General features: G+C 43.4%; 1 long non-coding RNA gene across 2 annotated transcripts in view; it reads left to right on the top strand.

The window, feature by feature from the left end:
• Positions 1-18611, top strand: part of LOC117313555 (uncharacterized) — a 93068-nt gene extending 74457 nt beyond the window's left edge. Inside the window, exons 3-6 of one of the 2 annotated variants that reach the window (XR_004528030.2) lie at positions 1020-1234; positions 2634-2792; positions 8012-8177; positions 9211-18611. This is a non-coding gene — a long non-coding RNA (uncharacterized lncRNA). The remainder of the gene's footprint in view (positions 1-1019; positions 1235-2633; positions 2793-8011; positions 8178-9210) is intronic. The other variant, XR_004528029.2, reaches the window with a different exon arrangement.
• The last annotated feature ends 2292 nt before the right edge of the window (positions 18612-20903 follow it).

Genomic DNA, 20903 nt, shown 5'->3' on the forward strand with positions numbered 1-20903 from the left:
ATGGAATCCTAACTGGGGGTGGCCCCTGTACCACCCACGCCCACCACCTCTGAGAGTGTCTGTCCAGAGGAGTGTGTTTCCGTCCCCCCCTCCCCACAGAGCAGCTGACACCTGCAGACCCCTCCTCTCCTGCCCCTCAACCTTCTCCCTCCCAGCGAAATGCAGATTCCCACATCTGCTCCTGCAAACCCCCTGGCTCCCATCACCTTCCTGAAAACCGGGCTCAGGTCTGTCTTTGGGAATCCAAGACCACACTGGGCCCTGAGCCACACACAGGCCCGGAAGGGAAACCTGAGGTTCAATTTAAGGTGGCTTGTTCCCCCTCCTCTGTCATACGTAGGATAGCAGGCTTAAAGGAAAAAGCACCAGGTTTATCACAGGTTATATTACCGAGTCCAAGCCCGCTCTGCTCGCTGCATGACGGGCCATTGAATCGGAGACGAGGTGTTGAGGCACAGAACACGACTTTACTCGGGAAGCCGGCAGACCAAGAAGACGGCAGACTAGTGGCTCTGAAAAGCCACCTTACGGGGTTTGGATGCCACTTTCTTTGATAGCGCAGAGGGGGAGGAGATGAGGAAGTAAAGTGAAAAGGCCATACGTTTTGCAGATATTCCCTGGAATGGCCGGCCTCAGGGAGGGGATGTGTTCACTTCTTCTTTTCTGCAGCCATCCACAGGTGGACAGGGTCAGATTGTCTCCCTGTGAGCTGAACAGAGACACTTTAACTTTCAGGCAGAGGGGCAGGGTTCCCAGAGGCAGGCCATTCTGTATGTTTATAATAACAAAAGCAAAGGTTAAAGTCAAAGAAACAGATAGAATATGGAGTCTGATTTAGCTGTCCTTGTTACAGTTATTCCCAGATTGAGGCAGGAGACAGATGGGCCCCAGGCTGAGCCCCTGGAGTTTGTCCCCTGTGGACAAATACTCCAAGACAAAGTTAATAGCAGGAGGGTAATAGGAGAGGCTGAGCCTGCCCAGATAAGAGATAAAGAGACCACCTCTTCCTCATTCTCGAGGTCAAGGAGACCTTCCCAACTGCTCATGCACAGAGAGGCTCCTTGGAGGTCAAAAGGGGAGTGATGTCAATCTACTCACCGGCCTCTTTGCTGGAATCCATCTTGGCGAAGAGATGCGCGCCCACCAGGGAAGATCCTGAGATAAACCAAATATGGACTCAGAACCAGGCGAAGCAAGATGATTGGCCAGAGGAAACCTGGAAGCAATGCCCCATGTAAGTGATTCAAACCACCACGAGGGCGTGACTCTCTCTCTGAGCCCTCCTGTGTGTCTATCCTCACGTACTCTTTTTCTTCCTAATAAATACTTTTTATTTCACTACTTTCTGTCTTTGTGGGAATTCATTTCTACAGGGCCAGGGCCTCATCCCTTGTCTCTGTCCCTGGTGGTTTAGTGGCTTGGATTCAGTGCTCTCACTGTCTTGGACTGACTTCAATCTCTGGCCAGGAACCGAAACCCTGCTTCAAACCGCTGCAGGCTGAGGCCACCTGAGACCAGGTTCACAGGATGATGAGTCATTATTTTTCCCTACACATCTTTGTATTTCCCAGGTTTCCCCCAATGAGTCTCTATAATGTTTCCAATCACACTTAAAGCAAGGTTATTCTGTACAAAGGCCCTGAAGTTGGAGATGCTGTGTCTCCTAATAGCAGAATTGAGTTAAGGAACATTGTTGGCAGTAAAAACACAACTTTTGAAGAGAAGTTGCTGGAATGTTCCCGGCGGGAGCAAGCAGCCCATAAAACAAGGGCAAACACAACTGAAGGGCACTTGTCACCTCCACAGTAGGATTCAAACAGCCCAGGAAGGGTCCCAGGCCCCCATGAGTCCCCAGGACTTGGAAATCCCCCACTGGAGGTGACATCCTTCAGGATAAAGCATTTTTGCTTCAAGGGATCCCCAAAGAATGGAGGATACAATGAGTTTTCTTCGGTTATTGATGTCTTAGTGTCCATGAAACTATCAGGGTTTTTTTTCCTTGAATAAGATTCCACCAATGTGGATTTTGTCAGGGGTTGAAGGATCCTGAATCCAGGTCTTCTGAACAAGCTGGGAGCACAAGCCTTTCTCGTGCGTGAGCAAAGGCCTCTGCACTCACCACGACAGCCCTCCGCAGTGTGTGTAACACCCATGTACCCGAAGCCAATTCAGTAGGCGAAGCAGAAGGACTTAGGAAGAGAAATGGGGAAATCATTAATTTCAAACTTAAAGGAAAGTTGGGAAAGTCAAACAGCGTGAAGAACACGTGTGTGGCTTCACCCGAGGTCACCTGCTGCTGGCCTGGTTCTCCTCCTTCTACTTTCTCAGCCTGTGGAGAGTTGGTCACATGCATATCACGGCCCCAAACGCCACCTGTGCGTTTCCGAGGACCAGGGGCGCTCCCATCCTGAACCACAGCCCAGGATCCACCTCAGTACAGGTAAATGGATACAACACATCTGTGGCTTGTGGTCCATTTCGTCATCTCACCCAGCACATCTATTTCAGCATTTCCCCCTCCAACAGCATCTGGGGTCAGGCATCACATTTTCTTGTCTTGTCTCTTTAGCCTGGTTTCATCTGGAACATTTCCAGTCTCCCCCCACCTCCACCCCTGTCTCCTCTTTTATTAGGACACCGCTCCTTTGGGCTTCACCCGTTGTTTCCTTGTGATGACACATCAGGCGTCTCTCAGCACTTACTGCTGGTCCAGCATCTTCCCCCATGGATGACATGATTAATCAATGTACTGATTGTTGGTATGGACTCTTCTGAGTCCCATCTTCCCCCAGGTTTGTAATTCGTCGTTGCCCCTGGTCGCTGTGGCACTCCCATCAGTGACTCAGGCCTGGTGGGCGGGCACCCTTCGAGCGGGTTCCATGTCCTTGTGACACTCCCTGTCCTTTCTGGAGCCAAATAAGCTGTTCTGGGCTCATCCTACTTTGCTCCAACCTGGAATCCACCGTTTCTCCAGGAGCAGTTCCCTTAGAGACCGAGATTGGGCCCTAAGTGTGTCAATACTGCTGGGGCGGTGGGGCGGTGGGGGCAGGTTCTTCTTGATCTCCTTGTGGACAGAGCTAGGCCCTCCAAGTCCAGTCCACAGTCTCTCTCCCTGTCCCCATTTCGTAGGTGTGCGACCTGTCCTCCACAACGGGACCCTATAGCTCTATCAACGCGCGGTCACCCACTTGCTCAGTCCTATTATACATCAAACATAATTTCAGGATGGTTCACCTGCACAACAAAAGCTAACAAGAGTCAGGATCCCTTTGCAATTCTCCCCCTGCCACTGCTACACACCCCACATAGACAGGGAGAAATTAAACAACAAATTAAATAGTTACAGTACGAAATATGGTGCATAAATTACGGATCAGGGACAGTTGTGTTCAGAAAAGTGAGTCCACATCAGCATCACATCCAGTGTCTCCTAGACCACCAGGCATTCTCTCCTCCCTCTCTGGGTTGCCTCCAATCATATTTTTTTTTTTTTTTTTTTTTTGCGGTACGCGGGCTTCTTACTGTTGCGGCCTCTCCCGTCGTGGAGCACAGTCTCCGGACGTGCAGGCTCAGCAGCCATGGCTTACGGGCCCAGCCGCTCCACGGCATGTGGGATCCTCCTGGACCGGGGCACGAACCCGTGTCCCCTGCATCGGCAGGCGGACTCTCAACCACTGTGACACCAGGGAAGCCCTCCAATCATATTTTTAATGAGATTTTCATTGAGTTTCAAATCAATGTGACAACTTAGAGAGCAGAGGCTAAAATAATGAATAGAATGGAATTACGCAGTGGAAAGTACAATAGCCACTGGCCGCTGAAATCAGATTTTATTACTATGTTGATTTTTTTTCAGGATGCGGAAAATATGGTGTATGTCCTTAGTTTGAAATTAATGTAAAATATTAACAAATTGTCAGGGGGTAGGGCAGAGGAGCATTTTTCTGTTAATGTCCTCATGCCCAATAAATCTTATCTTTTCCTTTGGACAATTAAAAAAAAAAGAAATATGATACAACTGAAATACGAACATTGTTCCAAAATTATTACTAGTTTGATACTAATTCGCAAAGAATTGAAGCAACCAAGTTGGAGAACCACAGGGAAGTGCAGGTGTGGTGTGATGATGGGCCTGCCCCCCTGGCGGTCACAGACCCACAGAGAGGTTCTTTGTGCAGAAGGCACTCTGTCATCCAATAGAAAACCTGGTGCTCAGAAGGAACTACTGTCGCTGGCTTTGTCTTGAAGTATTACAGTCACGTGGGGCACGGCCGCTGGATCTGTTTCCCACTGAGATCGGTGCTGTCACACGGGTCTGTTTCCTGGCTGGAACCACCAGTGCACAGTTCTCAGGGTTGGGAGGTGACCTTACGTTTGCTGTTCTCTCGGTGTGCCCGATATCACCCGCCTACCCCGAGTCTATCAAACATTCTAGAAGGTTGTCAGGTCCAGTCATAACAGCACCATCAGAGTTCCTCTAGAATCACCCAGATTTGGCAAATAAGCTGTCATAGCATAGAACAAAGCTTGCTTTGCACACATTCATAAACCTGATTTGTCTCCAACGAGCCTATTTTCCAATTGGCGGCCCTGATTTCAGTTGAGAGGTGATATCTTGTCATCACATACTGCCCACAAGCATGGAATTCTACATCAAACCCACAGGAGGGTTTTGAACAGGAAATGCTCCAGCTGGTTTTTCTAACAGGAAGGTGTAAAGCTCAGTCCACCACCCATCTCTCCACCTATTTATTCTGCGATCCCGTAGCGGCCACAGCGGACCACATTCCCACCAGCAGTGCACAGATTCCAAATTCTCCATGTGAAAGACTTTTTAAAATACAAAATTATGTCTACATCCATAAGATAATTTTCTCCTTCTCTCTTTTTCAACAATAGGCATATTAAAAGCACATATATTAGTATTTGTTTTGCCTTGCCATCCTAGCATATCAGTTTTCCTACAATATTCAGTGAAGACTAAATAAAAATTTCAAATGATGCGGTTAGACCATGTTGATAAAAGTTTCAACAAAGCTGACGGTACACACAAGTCATGAAGTGATGTGTGTACAAGCCAGAGGGTCTGGCTCACTCCCATACGGGATTCTCTGAGGGACCTGAGACGTTATACGTGACCCAACGTGGTGCCTCCCTCTCGGAGCCTGGAAACAAAGTTAAATAATTAATAACTCACATCCTTTATTACCCTGTCACTGATTTTCAAAACTTTTATGAATTGATGAATGTCATTTTCACATAATATTGTAAATGGATCCTCAATGTATAAACAGAGGAAACAGGGGCTGCCCTGACTCCCTAGGAGGTGCAGTGAGGAGGGTGGGAGATACCACCCCCCCCACACCCATTCTTTGTCCTTCCTGAGGAGTTTTTTCAGAGTGTAAGTTGAAAATGAATACTCTAAACCCAGGGTTGGCAAAGTATGGCCCATGAGCCAAACTTGGCCCACTGCCCGCTTTTATAAATAAAGTTTTATTGGAACACAACCATGCCTAGAGGTTGACATTGTCTATGGCTTTCTTGGTTCAATGGCAGCGCTGAGTCATCACAACAGAGACCACTTTGCCCGCAAAGCCTAAACTATTTACCATTTGGCCCTTTAGAGAAAAAGTTTTCCAAGCTCCTTTTAAAGTTTAGCTCAACTGACAGAGAGACTGAGGAATTCCTGTGCTCAGGTCACAGCCTGTGCATGGACAGGGCTCTCAGACTGACCAGCTGGGGCATGTGTGGCCGTGTGTGGGAGGGGGGCATGGGGTGTCACAGCCCACATCTCAGGTAGGAGGCTGGTGGTTTCTTAAAGGAAAAAGGGCGCTGTTAGCAGAAAGAGGAAAGGATACAGGCCAAGAAGAGCAAAATAGGGACATTGCCATGTATGTATTTAAAACAATAGTGGAAAACTAAATAAATGAATAATCAAACGTCCTTTTTTAAATTTTTTTTTACTGAAGTATAGTTGATTAACAAAAAACAAGTCTTTAAGCATAGGGCACAAATATTTTCTTAACAGAAAGTATATTATCAACTTGACCCAGTCCTTAAATGGAATCAGGAGGGAGCAGGATGGTCCTGGCCTAGATGCTGGCAAACACACAGCTTTCGATCGTGGCTGCCTGCTCTCTTGGACATCATAGTTGAATCTGTGAGAAACCCCAGGGTCCCACAGCACTCCTGAGTCCACCGAGAGCTGCTGGAACGTCAGAGGGTCTTTCTGCTTCTTCCTAGCAATTTAAGAAGCCATAGCAGATGAGGCCAACATTTAAAGACATGATATTATGAGAACTCTGAGCTCCATCGCCACCTCATCTTAAAGTCAATGACACTGACAAGTGCTTGGTTAATACGGTTTGACTAAGTGTTCTGCACCCCTCCGGTAGGAGAGATATCAACTCTCCCAGTCCACGACCACGCCTGGTGCTTTCTGAGGCTGACCAGGCTTTCTGAAGCTTCGGCCTCAGAACCCTGCTGAGCTCGAGATACTGTCAGAGGAACCCAGACACGCTGGGGACACTGCCATGTGTGCGCACCCTTGCTCTTTGCACGCCCTAATAATCTAGGCCTCTATACTTTATTCCCGGGTCCCACAGAGTTATGGTTTTTGGAGACAAAGAAATTTGAAAAGGAATCTGTTGGGAACGCCCTCCTCAACTACGTGCACATTTTCTCCAGTACTGTGTAATTAGCAGCTGCCACTTGTTAGCCAAGTAAGAATTAGGAGGAGGGGAATTCAGTGTCACCCAGTGACAGCATGAGCTATTTGTTCTTCCCAATATTTATGGGATTTTACCTACAGTATTGTTAAGGTGGCCCAATGTTGTCATAAAATATGACATTCAGTTTGCTGACGCTGTCTCCAGGTTTTAAAGAAAATCCAGGCAGGTGGAATTTCTTTGGAAGTGGATTGCTTCCACTGGGTTACAGGCCGTGGTCAGCATTACTGGGACTTTCCGTTCACAAGGGACCCCATGGGCTGGGAGTTCCAATGTGGGGCACTGGCTGCATAGACTTGATGTCAGCAATGCCCCGTGTTCAACCCACTCACTGTCAACTGAAAGCAGAGTGAAAACAAAGTAAAGGAAAAGGAAAGGTCAGAACAGACACGAGGGTGTGGGGATCTGTGTGCAGGACCACAACCTAAATCATCTCCTGGAACCCGGAGGGGCACAGCTGTCAGCACTGTCATCTTCCTTCGGATGACACTGAAGGGCCTTGTGGTGTCACTTGCGGATTCTGCAAGATTCTGAGTGCTGTCACCATCTTTGCTATCCTGTTGAAGACCACAGTCTACAGCAGACATTAATGTCATGCTTAGCTATTGTTAATTGGTTTGAATAAATTTACTGAGGGAACTATTTTGCTCAGATAGATATAATTATAACATAACATATAGCGTTTTCTAATTTCCTTTTTCACTTTGTATTTTTAATAGCATCCATTTAAATAACATATTTAAACAACACCATTTTCGGTGGCTACAGATTTTTCTTTCGTAGAGCGAAACAATAATTTATTTTACTAACTCTGTTATTGAAGGTTTTCCTGTCCACCTCTTCACTTACACTGAATTCTGAGAATAAGGAATTCTGAATTAAAAGTGTGCCCATGGTAAGGTTGCAGTAGATCTTCAAATCATCCCACGGGAGCATTGTAATAATTTCTATTATCACCTGTAGCTACATGAGACGGTGTCCATCTCTCTACACCTGTAATTATTTTTCTTAACTTACTTTCCCATCACAGTGAAAACATTTCTTTTAAGGAGTGTAAAATTGTCTATTTAGGCTTTCCCACAGCTTTCGTTAACTGATTTTTGTTGCATGACCCTGAGATCATTCTGATATTTTGAGGGTATAAGTCATACTTTGAGGGATGTCTTGGAAAGGAAATACAATTTATGGAGTACTTATCATGTAGTTTAGCTCATTTATGTTTCATGTCTTATTTAATTCCAAACACCTCCGAGTCAGGTACTGTTATTGTTCTCGTCTTACAGATGAAGAACTAGAGGCTTGGAGAGGTTAAATTCTGTGCCCTCCACAGCCCACAAGCGGTGCAGCCTTTGCAACTCCAGATGCTGAACCCTTAGTCACAGAATTGCCCAGCTGCATGACATGCTTGATTCCTAAGATAGATTCCAGAAGTAAAAACTGACTTGACAGGTATGAATGTTTTCTTAATTAAGACTATCTATGTATGTCTGTATCTCCAAATCATTTCTGAAAGCACTGTAATAAGTTTATTTTCACCAGTAGCTGCATGAGAGAGCTCCTTGTCCAACACCTTCTTCAGGATATATATATATATATTTTTTTTTTTTTTTTTTTTTTTTTTTTTTGCGGTACGCGGGCCTCTCACTGCTGTGGCCTCTCCCGTTGCGGAGCACAGGCTCCGGACGCGCAGGCTCAGCGGCCATGGCTCACGGGCCCAGCCGCTCCGCGGCCTGTGGGATCTTCACGGACCGGGGCACGAACCCGCGTCCCCTGCATCGGCAGGCAGACTCTCAACCACTGCGCCACCAGGGAAGCCCCTGGATATATATTTTTGCCTTTGATAATTTTAAAGATGACAATATTTGCTACTGTTATTTTTTTAAACTTATTTTTATTGAAGTATAGTTGATTTAAAATGTTGTGTTAGTTTCAAGTGTACAGCAAACTGATTCAGTAATACATATACATGTGTTCATTCTCTCTCAGGTTGTTTTCCTTTATAGGTTATTACAAGATATTGAGTAGAGTTCCCTGTGCTATACAGTAGTTCCTTGTTGATTATCTATTTTATCTATTAAAATAGTAGTGTGTATCTATTAATCCCAAACTCCAATTTATCCCTCCCCCATCTTTCCCTTTGGCAACCACAAGTTTGTTTTCTATGTCTGTGATTCTGTTTCTATTTCATAGATAAGTTCATTTGTGTCATAGTTTAGATTCCACATATAAATGATATATGATATTTGTCTTTCTCTGTCTGAGTTACTTCACTTAATATGACAATCTCTAGGTCCATCCAGGTTGCTGCAAATGGCATCATTTCATTCTTTTTTATGGCTTAGTGGTATTCCATGGTATATGTGTACCACATCTTCTTTATCCGTTCATCTGTTGAAGGACATTTAGGTTGTGTCCCTGTCCTGGCTGCCGTAGATAGTGCTGCTATGACACTCACTGTTGTTTTGCTTCGCATTTTCTTCAGGCTCCAGAGAACCAAGTGTTACAACCTGCAGTCTTCGGCCACCTAGAATCCCCTCAAACAGCTCTTGAGTTCCAGCAGCTGTCTCCCGCTCTTCTCAGCTGTCCTGCTTCCTGTCCAGGTGGTACCGTAATGCTTGCACACCTTTGGTCATCCCAGATCCTTGACACGTCCCGGGACCTGGCCTCCCTCCTGATGGCTGTCACCACTTAGTGTTGACATCTTGGTGGAACTCCAAGTCTGGGTGAAGGATGCACGCCTGAGCTGACTCCCCAGGCCCCCCACCATGCATCTCTGCCTGCTGTCACTCCACCGAGCTCCCCACCATCACATCTGTCAACACAGCTATGTCATCCCCAGAATCCACCTCATTTCCAGCACTTTCCGGAAACGGGACTCATCATCTGACTGCTGAGCAGTGTTCCTTTAACTTCTAACAAATAGTTCCCATCATTCTGCAGATTTTCTATGCAATTGAATTCTAACTTTGTTGAATTCTAAAGATGACATTCCAGGCATCTGAACAAGGCCTGCACCTCTGTTCTCGTGAGTCTCGGGTTCCCACAAGAAAGGATGAGATTTGGAGTGTGTAGACAATGCAAACTTGTGCTCTGTCTTTACTATTTAATGCCTGTGTCACAGTGTCACTTAGCTTCCCGGTGCCCCAGTTTCCTTATCTGCAAAAGACAGGTACTAGCGCTTACTGCTCTGGATTTTTCTGGGCGTCAGAGGTGCAGACTGCATGAAGACACCCTGTATACGGTTATAATATTATCAACAATAGTAGCAAAGAATCAAATGACCATCTGCTGCCTTCTTTTTCTCCTGTTCTTAGAGCAAACTAGCCTGTGCACAGGGCTGGGTCCATTTCCTTCCCCAGGAGTGAGGAGTGTGGACTGAAGGTCTGAATGTATGGTTCCTCCTCCCCCCTCCCCCTCCCCCAAAGCTTTACCTGGACCAGAACCCCTCCAGTGCTCATGGCCTCTGCAGTTTCCAGAGCGGCAGGTATGGACACATCTGCCTTACAGGGCCTGAGGAGATGGCAAGAAGGGCGAGCCCCTCAGGCCCTGCTCAAAGGTTGCCGACTGTGGTGAGACTGGGGGTGTCCACTCATAGGCTCAAATCCCATCCACTGCAGCTCCCTCTGCCTCTGTCCCTACCCCCAAATCCACAAGCAGTGGGTGATACATAAACATAGGGAGACAAGAAAAGAAGGAGACCACACATGATCGTGATACCCCCAGAGTGGGATGCTGAATAACAAATGTCCCATTGGGTGACTGTGACAGTTTACCTGTCAACTTGCCTGGGTCACGGGGCACCCAGATATTTGGTTACACTTTGCTCTGGGTGTGTCTGTTTGGGTGTTTCTGGATGCAATTAACATTTGAATTGAGTAAAGCTGACGGCCCTCCCCAGTGTGAGTAGGCCTCATCCAATCCACTGAAAGTCTGACTAGAATGGAAGACCGAGTAAGAGAGAATCCCTTCTCTCTGCCTCAGTGTCTTTAAAGCTAGGACATCCGTCTTCTCCTGCTTTTGGACTCGGATTCAGACTGGAACTTACACCATCAGCTCTCCTGCTTCCCAGGTCTTTGGACTTGGCATGAAATTACACTCTACCCTACTCTGCTGGTTCTGGACTTCTCCATAATCACGTGAGTCAGTTTCTTTTCTTTTTTTAGTTTTTGGCCACACCATGTGGCATGCAGGATCTTAGTTCCCTGACCAGGGATCGAACTTGTGCACCCTGCCTTGGAAGTGCAGACTCTTATCCACTGGACCACCAGGGAAGTCCCCAGTTTCTTAAAATAAATTAGTACACACACACACACACACACACACACCATGTTGATTCTGTTTCTCTGGAGAACCCTTGACTACTACAGTGACTTCTCTCTGTAGTAATGGAACATCTATGTGATCCTGACAGAACTATTTATCCTCCCTAAGCCTTGGTTTCCTCTTCTGTACAGTGGGGGTCATAAAATTGACCTCATATGTAAAAATGTTGGAAGGATTAGGGAACACCTAGCACTTGGCATTGGACTTATGCTAAGGATCAACAGACCAAGGCTTTGGTAGGTTTACAAAGCACTGTGTTTTCAAAGGCACCACTTCACTGGGTATTTACTACAGGGAATCTTTTCATCCCCCTTGGCACGCTTGCCTAGGCCACACTAATGGGCAGCTGTGGAGATGTCTCTACTGTGCAGGTCTTTTCTGCCTTCAAATTCGGTTCCTATTAGACAAGTGTTTCTCAACATGGCATCACAGACAAACGCACAAGAATTACCTGTAGACAAACATGCAGATTCTTGAACCCCACCCAGACCCACTGATTAGGGCAAGAAGCAGGGAATTTGCATTTTGAACCAGCTCCCTAGGTGATTCTCTGCCCCAGGTCCTGCTGAGACCCCTGACTCCATGCAGGCATAATTAAGCCCCTGAATTACACTTTGTGCAAGAATTAACAGTCTTAATCACCTGCAAACACTGATTGACAATAAAATGGCATGAGAGAGTTTGGTTTTTATAGAAAATGATGCAGTAGCCATCTCCTGGTGTAACCAACTGGGGCTTTAGTGTGAGAATGCGGTGCCTTTGAGGACAGCTCCCCCCAACTCCGTGGTTCCATCTGGTTGGTGAATGGGGTCATGCTGATGATTCTGCAGACCTCCAAGCCTCCAGTGACATCGTGAGCAGATAAACTCCTGAGTGAAAGAGGAAATTTGTCCATGAGATGGTGTCCTTGGGCATCTGCAGATGTCACTCAGTCATGTGGTTATCCTCTAACACTGCTACACCTAGTTAGCCTGCCTGCTATGTGTGTAGGAAATGCCCAACCCATGAGTAAGGCCAGTGTTATGGAAAGTTGAACTGACAGTGGAATAGGGTCAAGCCTGAAGTCCAGCTTTTGACTGTGACTGCAGAGCCAATGAGGCTCTATCTGTTCCTCCTTAATCTCTTTTAATCTCAAATATCTGTTCAGATTCACTTAAGTCTTTAGTCTTTGAAGCCTGGTTCATCAAGAAAGGCAGAAAAAGGGAAGAAAACTGGGTTCCTTGGGTCCTGCTGTAAAAATGTACAGATACAGAGATCTGGTCTTTAAGGGAAATAACTAGTTATTTCTGCAGACCTACCGGCTCCAGCCAGTCCCCACTCCACCATCCCACTGCCATCATCCCATCGTGAGCTGGGTGCTGTGGACCTTGAGAAGCCTGCTGAGTTTCCTGGGAGGCAGAACACCATAGGCTCTTCTGTCCCACTCCTTGCTTTGCACATTTCAGTTCATCTTTTTGTTGAATAAATAAATCACATGTGAGCCTTTTAAAGAGTGGGACAGGGCTTCCCTGGTGGTGCAGTGGTTGAGAATCTGCCTGCCAATGCAGGGGACACGGGTTCGAGCCCTGGTCTGGGAAGATCCCACATGCCGTGGAGCAACTGGGCCCCTGAGCCACAACTACTGAGCCTGCGCGTCTGGAGCCTGTGCTCCGCAACGAGAGGCCCCGATAGTGAGAGGCCCGCGCACCGCGATGAAGAGTGGCCCCCGCTTGCCACAATTAGAGAAAGCCCTCGCACAGAAACGAAGACCCAACACAGCCCTAAATAAATTAATTAATTAATTAATTAATTAATTAAAAAAAAAAAAGAGTGGGACAGAGCTGGTTCATTTCGATGAGAGTTGGAAAGAGAGAGAAAGACCCTGCGCCTTCTGATGTGTGAATGTGTGCTGTTTGTAGGCTCGTGCTGGGGTAAGTGGTACAGAAAGGGGTCAGAAAGGAAGCACAGGAAAGATGGAAACACGGGCTCTACATCTAATGATTCTCTGACAGCTGCCTCCATTGTTGCTGATACCTCGGGTTCTCCTTCCCGAGGCTGAACAACCTTGGGGTTATTATGATGGTGGGAATCACCGAGTTTGGGACCCTCTTACCCCTGGGTTATTGGATTATTTAAAGGTTTCAACCTTTACAATTTCTTCCTCTCAAATCCTTGGTTACCCTGTTGCTGTTTGTTAAAATAGTATCTGGGACTTGCATTTCCTTCCAGGATAAACAAAAAGAGACTGGATTTGACCTCCTCCCTGAAACTAGCAAAACAAGGCAAAGTAGATGAAACATTGGATTTCAAGACACTGGAAACCTGGCAATGAAGGGTAGTAACCCCTGAAAGTTGGAAACAAACAACGGGAGACTTACAATGTCCCCAACTTACTGCACTGAGAGTATTTCCAAGCCCCAGTGCATGGAGGGGAATTCAGAGAGATCTCAGAAGACACCCTGACATGAGGAAGTTGAGAAGAGAGTGAGGGTGGACCCAGAAGCTAGAGTTACTAATTGCTGGGCGCCATAGGTTAGAAAGCTGAAGAGAGAGAGAGAGAGATCCAAGATCTGCAGAGGGTCCAATTTGAGTATTCAGCTGAGTACCGTGTATGAGGAAATTATCTGAGGCTAGGGAAAGAACCACCCAAAAGGGTTAAAGGGAGCAGCTCACATAGGTCAGGGACTAGTACCTGTTTCCACCTGTAGACTAGAAACCCCAATATCCATGGGCAATTAGGTAAACAAGCAGAAGGGTCTTACCCAGGTAGGAGAAAATCCTTAATGCTATACCGAGTACTGCTCCAGTCCCATCTAACCAATTTTAAAAGAAAGACCTGAAAGGATCCATCCAACAGTGTCTGAGTAACTAAACTTTATCTCACAAAAATGATATAAGTCAATGGATCAAAACTAACCCAGATTGGTACAAATGCTAGAATGAGCAGACAGGCATCTTAAATAGTAACTAAAACTGTACTTTATATGTTGGAAAGTTAAGTAGAAACATGGAAAATAGAGAAAATATTCAAATAAAAATTCTAGAGATAAAAATTAGAGTGTGTAAGATGAGAACTTTATGGGTAGGGTGACAAACTGGACATTGCAGAAGGAAATCTTAGTGAACTTGAAGACAGAGTGATAGAAACTATCCACAATGAAATACAGAAAGAAATACACAGAGAAAAGTGAGTGAATACAATGAACATAGTGAATTGCGAGACAACTTCAAGATGCATAATATATGTGCAATTGGAGTCCTGAGAAAGAGGAGAGAGTGGGGACCGAAAAGATCTTTGAAGAAATAATGCCTGGATTTTTCCCATTATTGCAGGCTTTTTAAAATTGTAACTATGATAAGGGAGGTTTTTCTGCATTCCCCACATTCCAAAGGTGACTAGGAATGGACACTAGGCAATGCAACTGCTTGTGTTGCCTTTTGCTACCCACCCACCTGTTAATCCACAGAGTCAAAAAGCTCCAGGAACACCAACTTCACAATAGTTTCCATGAAGAAAACTATATCAAGACAGATGAAAACCAGTGATAAAAGAAAACCTAAAAGCAATCAGGGGAAAAAGACATTTGTATAGGGAAACAAATATACAGATAACAGCAGATTTCTCATCAGAAACTATGGGAACAAGAAGATAGTGTATGGAAGTACTGAGAGAAAAAAAAAACAAAAAAAAACTATGAACTTTTATTCCCAGTAAAAATATCTTTCAAAGACTAAAGCAGGGCTTCCCTGGTGGCGCAGTGGTTGAGAGTCCGCCTACCGATGCAGGGGACACGGGTTTGTGCCCCAGTCTGGGAAGATCCCACATGCCGCGGAGCGGCTGGGCCCGTGAGCCACGGCCGCTGAGCCTGCGCGTCCGGAGCCTGTGCTCCGCAACGGGAGAGGCCACAACAGTGAGAGGCCCGCGTACCGCAAAAAAAAAAAAAAAAAAAAAAGACTAAAGCAAAGTGAAATCTTTCTCAAACATAATAAAACTGAAAGAATTCACCACCAGAAAACATGCATTATGAGAAATTTTAAAGGAAGTTCATTAGGCAAAAGGAAGTTAATACCAGAAGGAAAAGAAGATCTATATAATTGAATGAAAAGTTCTGGAAGTGGCAACTAAATAAACACAATTTTCTGTATATGTATATATTAAGTCACCTTGATGTACATTTTAAATATTTTACAATTTTATTTGTCAATTATACCTCAAAAATATTTTTTCCCTTACGATTTAATTCTCTTGAAAAGATAATTAACTGTTTAAAAAATAATAACAATGCAGTGTGGGGTTGATAGCATGTGCAAGATTGAACTATATGACAAGAATAAGAAAAAGGATGGGAGGGAAAAGATGGAAGTAGCCTAAAGAACTTCCTTTTAGGAATCTAGATTTACTAATTGCTGGGTGCCATAGATTAGAAAGCTTCAGAGAGAGAATGAGGGAATTCCAAGGAAGAAATTGCAATTGAGTTTCTCTCTCAAAAATTGATAGAACAAATGGAAAAAAACGAGAAAGGACCTAGAATATTTAATGACCTAATTGATGTTTATAAAACATTCCACATAACGACAGCAGAATACACATTCTTTTCAAGTGCACATGGAACATTTACCAAGACAGACAATATTCTGGGTCAGAAAACAAGCCTCAATAAGTTTAAAAGGATTCAAATCATACAACTTATGTTCTCTGTCCATAATGGAATTAACTTAGAAATTTATGAAAGGAAAGTTACCAAATATTTGAAAATGATGTAACACACTTCTAAATAAAACCTAGGACAAAGAAATCAAAAGTGAAATTAAAAAGTATTTTGAACTAAACGAAAATAAAAACACAACATAAAAATTTTGGATGCTTCTAGAGGAAATTTTATAGCACTAAAGAACTATATTAAAAGTTAAAATCAATGACCTCAGCTTCCACCTAAGGTGGAACTAGTAAAATAAACCAAACATAAAAAGAAAACAAAAAATAATAAACATTTGAGTGAAAAAATGAAATAGAAAAACAATAGAGGAAATTAATGAACCCCAAAATGGCTGCTTTTAGACAGATACGGAAAGAGAGAACACAAATTACAAATCTCAGATATGAGTGTAGTGTCATCACTATAGATTCTATAGATATTAAAAGAATACTAAGGGAATGCTGTGAACAACTTTATGCTGTAAATTTGAAAACATAAGTAAAATTCACCAATCTTTGAAACATATAAAGTTATCAAAGTTTATAGAAAATATCTAATCTAAATAGCCCTATATGTATTAAAAATCAAATTTACAGATAAAACACTTTCCCAGAAGAAAACTAGGGAGACAGATGACTTCACTTCCAATCATTTAAGGAAGAAATAATATCAATACTGCCATAACTCTTACAGAAAATTCAAAAGGAGGGAAAATTTCCAACTCACGCCATGAGCGTTTCCTTGATACCAAAACCAAAGACATTACAAGAAGACAGACAAGTATCAGTCACGAACACAGACATAACAATTCTAAAGCCAGTTTTAACAAATCAAATTCAGCAATATATAAAAAGGATAATACACCGTAACCAAGCAGGCTTTATCCCAGGAATGTAAGACTGCTTTAACATTTGCCAAGTAATCAATATAATGCATCCTATTAACAAGTTAAGAAAGAAACACCATGTGGTCATTGCAATATAGACATGCAACCTGATAAATTTTATCATCAATGTGGGAATAGAGGGGAATACCCTCAACTTGATGAAGGGCATCTATGACAAACCTACTGCTAACATCACACTTATTAAGACTGAATGCTTGAATGCTTGTCCCTAAGATAAGAAACAAGTATATCCATTCACAGTCCTTTGATCCAACTCTGAACTGAAGGAATAGTCAGTAAAATAAGCAAGATATAGAAATAAAAAACATCCAGATTGGAATGAGAGAAATGAAACTGTCTTTATTCATGGATATCGTGATCAGCTATGTAAAAAATAGGAGAATCTACAGAGAGAGCCACCAGACCTGATAAGCGAGTTAGCAATCTTGCAGGAAACAAGAGTGATATACAACAACCGACTGTATTTCTGTACACTAGCAATGAATAAGCAGAAATAGAAATTTTAAAATATTATTTATAATAGTAACAAAAATATGAAATACTTGGGGACAAATCCAACAACAGATCTAACGACCCATACCCACAGAAGAATTGCTGAAACTCACAGAAATAAAGGTTACCCAAATTGAGAAATACACTGTGCTCATAGTTTGGGGCACTCGATATTGCAAAGATTGATCAATAGTTTCAAAATAATACTAATAATAATCTCTGCAGACATTTTTGTAGAAATTGACAAGCTCACTCTAAAATTTATACAGCACATCAAAGGACTTAAAATAACCGAAACAAAAAACAGTTTTTTGAAAGAGAAAAAAGTTGGAGTAATAACACTATCTGAACTCGATTCATTATAAACTTACTATAATCAGTGATAGACAAATAGATCAATGGAACAGAATGGAGTATCCAGAAATAGATACACACATGTTTGGAGACTAATTTTTGATGAAGGTGCAAAGGCAATGCAGTGGAGAAAGAATAGTCTTCTCAATAAGTGGTGCTGGAATAATTGGATATCACTATGTTATTAAAAAAAAGGAAAAAAGAACATCAAACCATATCTTTACTCAAATGCAGCAATTAACATGAAATGGGTCATAGACTTAATTGTACAGCCTAACGCTGTAAAACTTCTAGATGAAAAGCAGGAGAAAATTTTTGTGATTTAGATCAGGCAAAGATCTCTTAGATATAATAACACCAAAGCATAATCTAAAAAATGAAAAATTGATAAATTGGATTTCATCAAAATTTAAAACTTCTACTCTTCCAAAGAGACGAGAATGAAAAGACAAGACACAGATTGGGAAAAATATCTGCAAATCCTCTACGTGATAAAGGATTTATATCCAGAATATGTAAATAATTCTCAAACTCACTAATAAGAAAGTTCAGTTAAAATTGGGCAAAAAGAAAAAACATATTTCACCAAAGAAGATGTACAGGTGGCAACTATTAAGACTATTCAATATTATTAGTTATTATGAAAATGTAAATTAAAACCACAGTGAAATACCACTACATACTTACTTAATGGCTAAAACGTAAAAGACTGAGATGGTTAATTTTATGTGTCAACTTGGCTGGGCCATCCTTCTCAGATAAGTAGGCAAGCATTATTCTGGATGTTTCTGTGAGAGTGTTTTGGGGTGAGATTAACACCCAAGTGAATGAATGAATGAAAATTTTATTTGCTCTGGGGTCTCTCTCAACAAACCATTTCTACAAATTCATTCTCTCCAGGAGCAAAGAATCCATTTGGGGAATAGACACGGACACCCAAATCAGCACACTTTTGCAATACGCCTGCCGCTCACCACGTTGGCATGCTTGGGGGCACAGCAATGGCAACCCTGTCCACAAAACGTCTGTGGTCTAAGAGGGGAAGGGAAGAGACACATCCTGAAATAGAGACCTCAGTCTCTGTCCTGCCATCTGCCACTGCCCCCATGCAGGCTCCTCTATATCCGCCCTCTTAAGACCACCTGCCCTCTGCCACCTGACGCCTCTGCCAGCCGGCCTCCCTTCAGTGGGGCCCATAACTGCCTTTCTCAGAGTCCAGCTTCTCTTTTTATCAGTTGAGGACACTTTTTCCCCCAGAACCACTGGCATCCCCTTGGTTACAGTTGTTTATTCGTGTAGCTGGTATTTAACTGGGGGTGGGAAGTGAGCCCCATCCGGAAGATGTAAAATGATGACTTTGTCCTTCAGACTCTGTCAGGTGCTTCCGGGGGCAGCTTGCTCTGGGTCAGTGGAGGATCAGAGCGCCGGTATCCCACTGAGGGCAACAGAGCTTCTCCTGGTGTCTGAACTCCAGGGCCCGCGACTGGCCTTGCTTCTTTGCTCCAGTGAGGCAAAGCACATGCTCACTCTGTTTGTTGACTGGAGGGACAGTGTGAAAGATGAGCTGGGGAAAATGCCCAGAGTTTGGGTCTGGCAGCCCTTCAGGATTTACCACTGTTTCATAGGTTTGTGATGGGGGGCCTTTTGCACACGTGTTCCTTTTTAATCTGAATATTATGTGATGTGTTGCGTATTTTTATCATTACCGTTGGGCAGAGAATGAGCTTTGCTACAGCCTTACGGCACAGCAAAGGTGGCATGCTCATCACTAAACCCAGAGCACCGGTCTCATGTGTTTAAAAGCCTCTGCTTGGTTTTCCATAGCCAACATCCCATAGTTTTTACTTTACTTTGAAATGCTGGGTGACAGAGGAAAACAATTCGCCAGAAAGAAAAAAAAAAGAAAAAAATCTAATCCTTTCCCTCTAAGGGCAAAAATGGAATATGCTATGGCAACATTTGAAGCAGATCTTACTTAATAAACAATTAAATTTCCATTTTAATCCTCTTCTTGATGTAGTTTCTCAGGTTGAAAATATATTTCATCCATGAGTGGATTCTTGGTGGCAGTCAACTGAAATGACATTTTAAATATAGGTAACATTTAGGTAATAAATATAGCCTGCTGTATGTGCTCAGAATAACAGCAACATAAAAAAACTAATCACTTTATTGATTTCCATTAAGTATCACTTCCTTAATTTTCACGTTCAGGAAAAATTGTCTGCCAGCGTTAGCCTTTTTATTCAATTATTTTTAGCTGAGTCAGACATCCATAACTCTATTAAAAAAACAGGATTTTTTCTTATGTTACTTAATTTGGAATCCACATATGTAATTAGAGGTTTCAAATGAAGTATTTTGCACGACATAACAATTGCTCACAGGAGATCCAGAGGGAAAGATTCTGGGTAAAAATGTACATTTCTGACATTTGTGAGCGAAGAGAAAGGCCTCATTTTGGTAAAGAATATGATACTGAACACTATTCCGTGAGAATTCAGACGTATGCTCTCATTTTTTCTTCTTCTAATCAAATTATAGAGTTTTGTAGATGTGGTGCTGTAATTTATTGATAAAATGAGAAATACATAGTTGGTCTTCATCCACTGTTCCTGCACAGAGCTCCTAAAACCCTTGTAATTTTCTCTACAAGAGCAGAGGGGGATCTTTTGTTGTAATATTTAGTTTTGTTCCCAGTTCCTGAGATAGCTTCAGAGTGATAATGGTGAAATGGGTGTCTTTTATCTTTGACAGAAGAAGTTCCTTTCAACCACACCTCAGTTTATGTTAATGAGATAACTTTGGGAAAGCCCCTAAGGGTGGGGGGACTTGTTGCCAGGCAACCAACCGAGTGATTAGAGGGTTGGAACTTTCAACCCCACCCCCACCTCCAGGGAGGGGAGAGCAGCTGGAGATTGAGTCCCGACACCATTGGCTAATAATTTAATCAACCATGCCTGTGTAGTGAAGCCTTATAAAAACCCCAGAAGGATGGGGATCAGACAGCTTCTGGGTTTGGTGAACATGTGGAAGTGCTGGGAGAGTGGCACATCTGGAGGGCACGGAAGCTCTGTGCTCTTTCCCCATACTTTGCCTGTGCATCTCTTCCGTCTGGCTGTTCCTGAGTTATGTATTTTTTTATAATAAACTGGTGATCTAGTAAATAAAATGTTTCTTTGAGTTTCGTGATCTACTCTAGCAAATTAATTGAACCTGAGCAGGGGGTCATGGGAACCTCAGATTCATGGCCATTTGGTCAGAAGCACAGGCGACAACCTGGATTTGTGACTGGCATCTGAAGGGGGGGCAGTCCTGTGGGATCTGACCCTATAGTGTCTAAATTAAATGGTAGGACATCCAGTTGGTGTCACAAAATCCTGTGGAATTAAGTTGAGAATGAGGTTGAGATCATCAAGAAAT

Source organism: Tursiops truncatus, chromosome 9, assembly GCF_011762595.2.
Source record: "Tursiops truncatus isolate mTurTru1 chromosome 9, mTurTru1.mat.Y, whole genome shotgun sequence".
Classification (NCBI taxonomy): Eukaryota; Metazoa; Chordata; class Mammalia; order Artiodactyla; family Delphinidae; genus Tursiops; species Tursiops truncatus.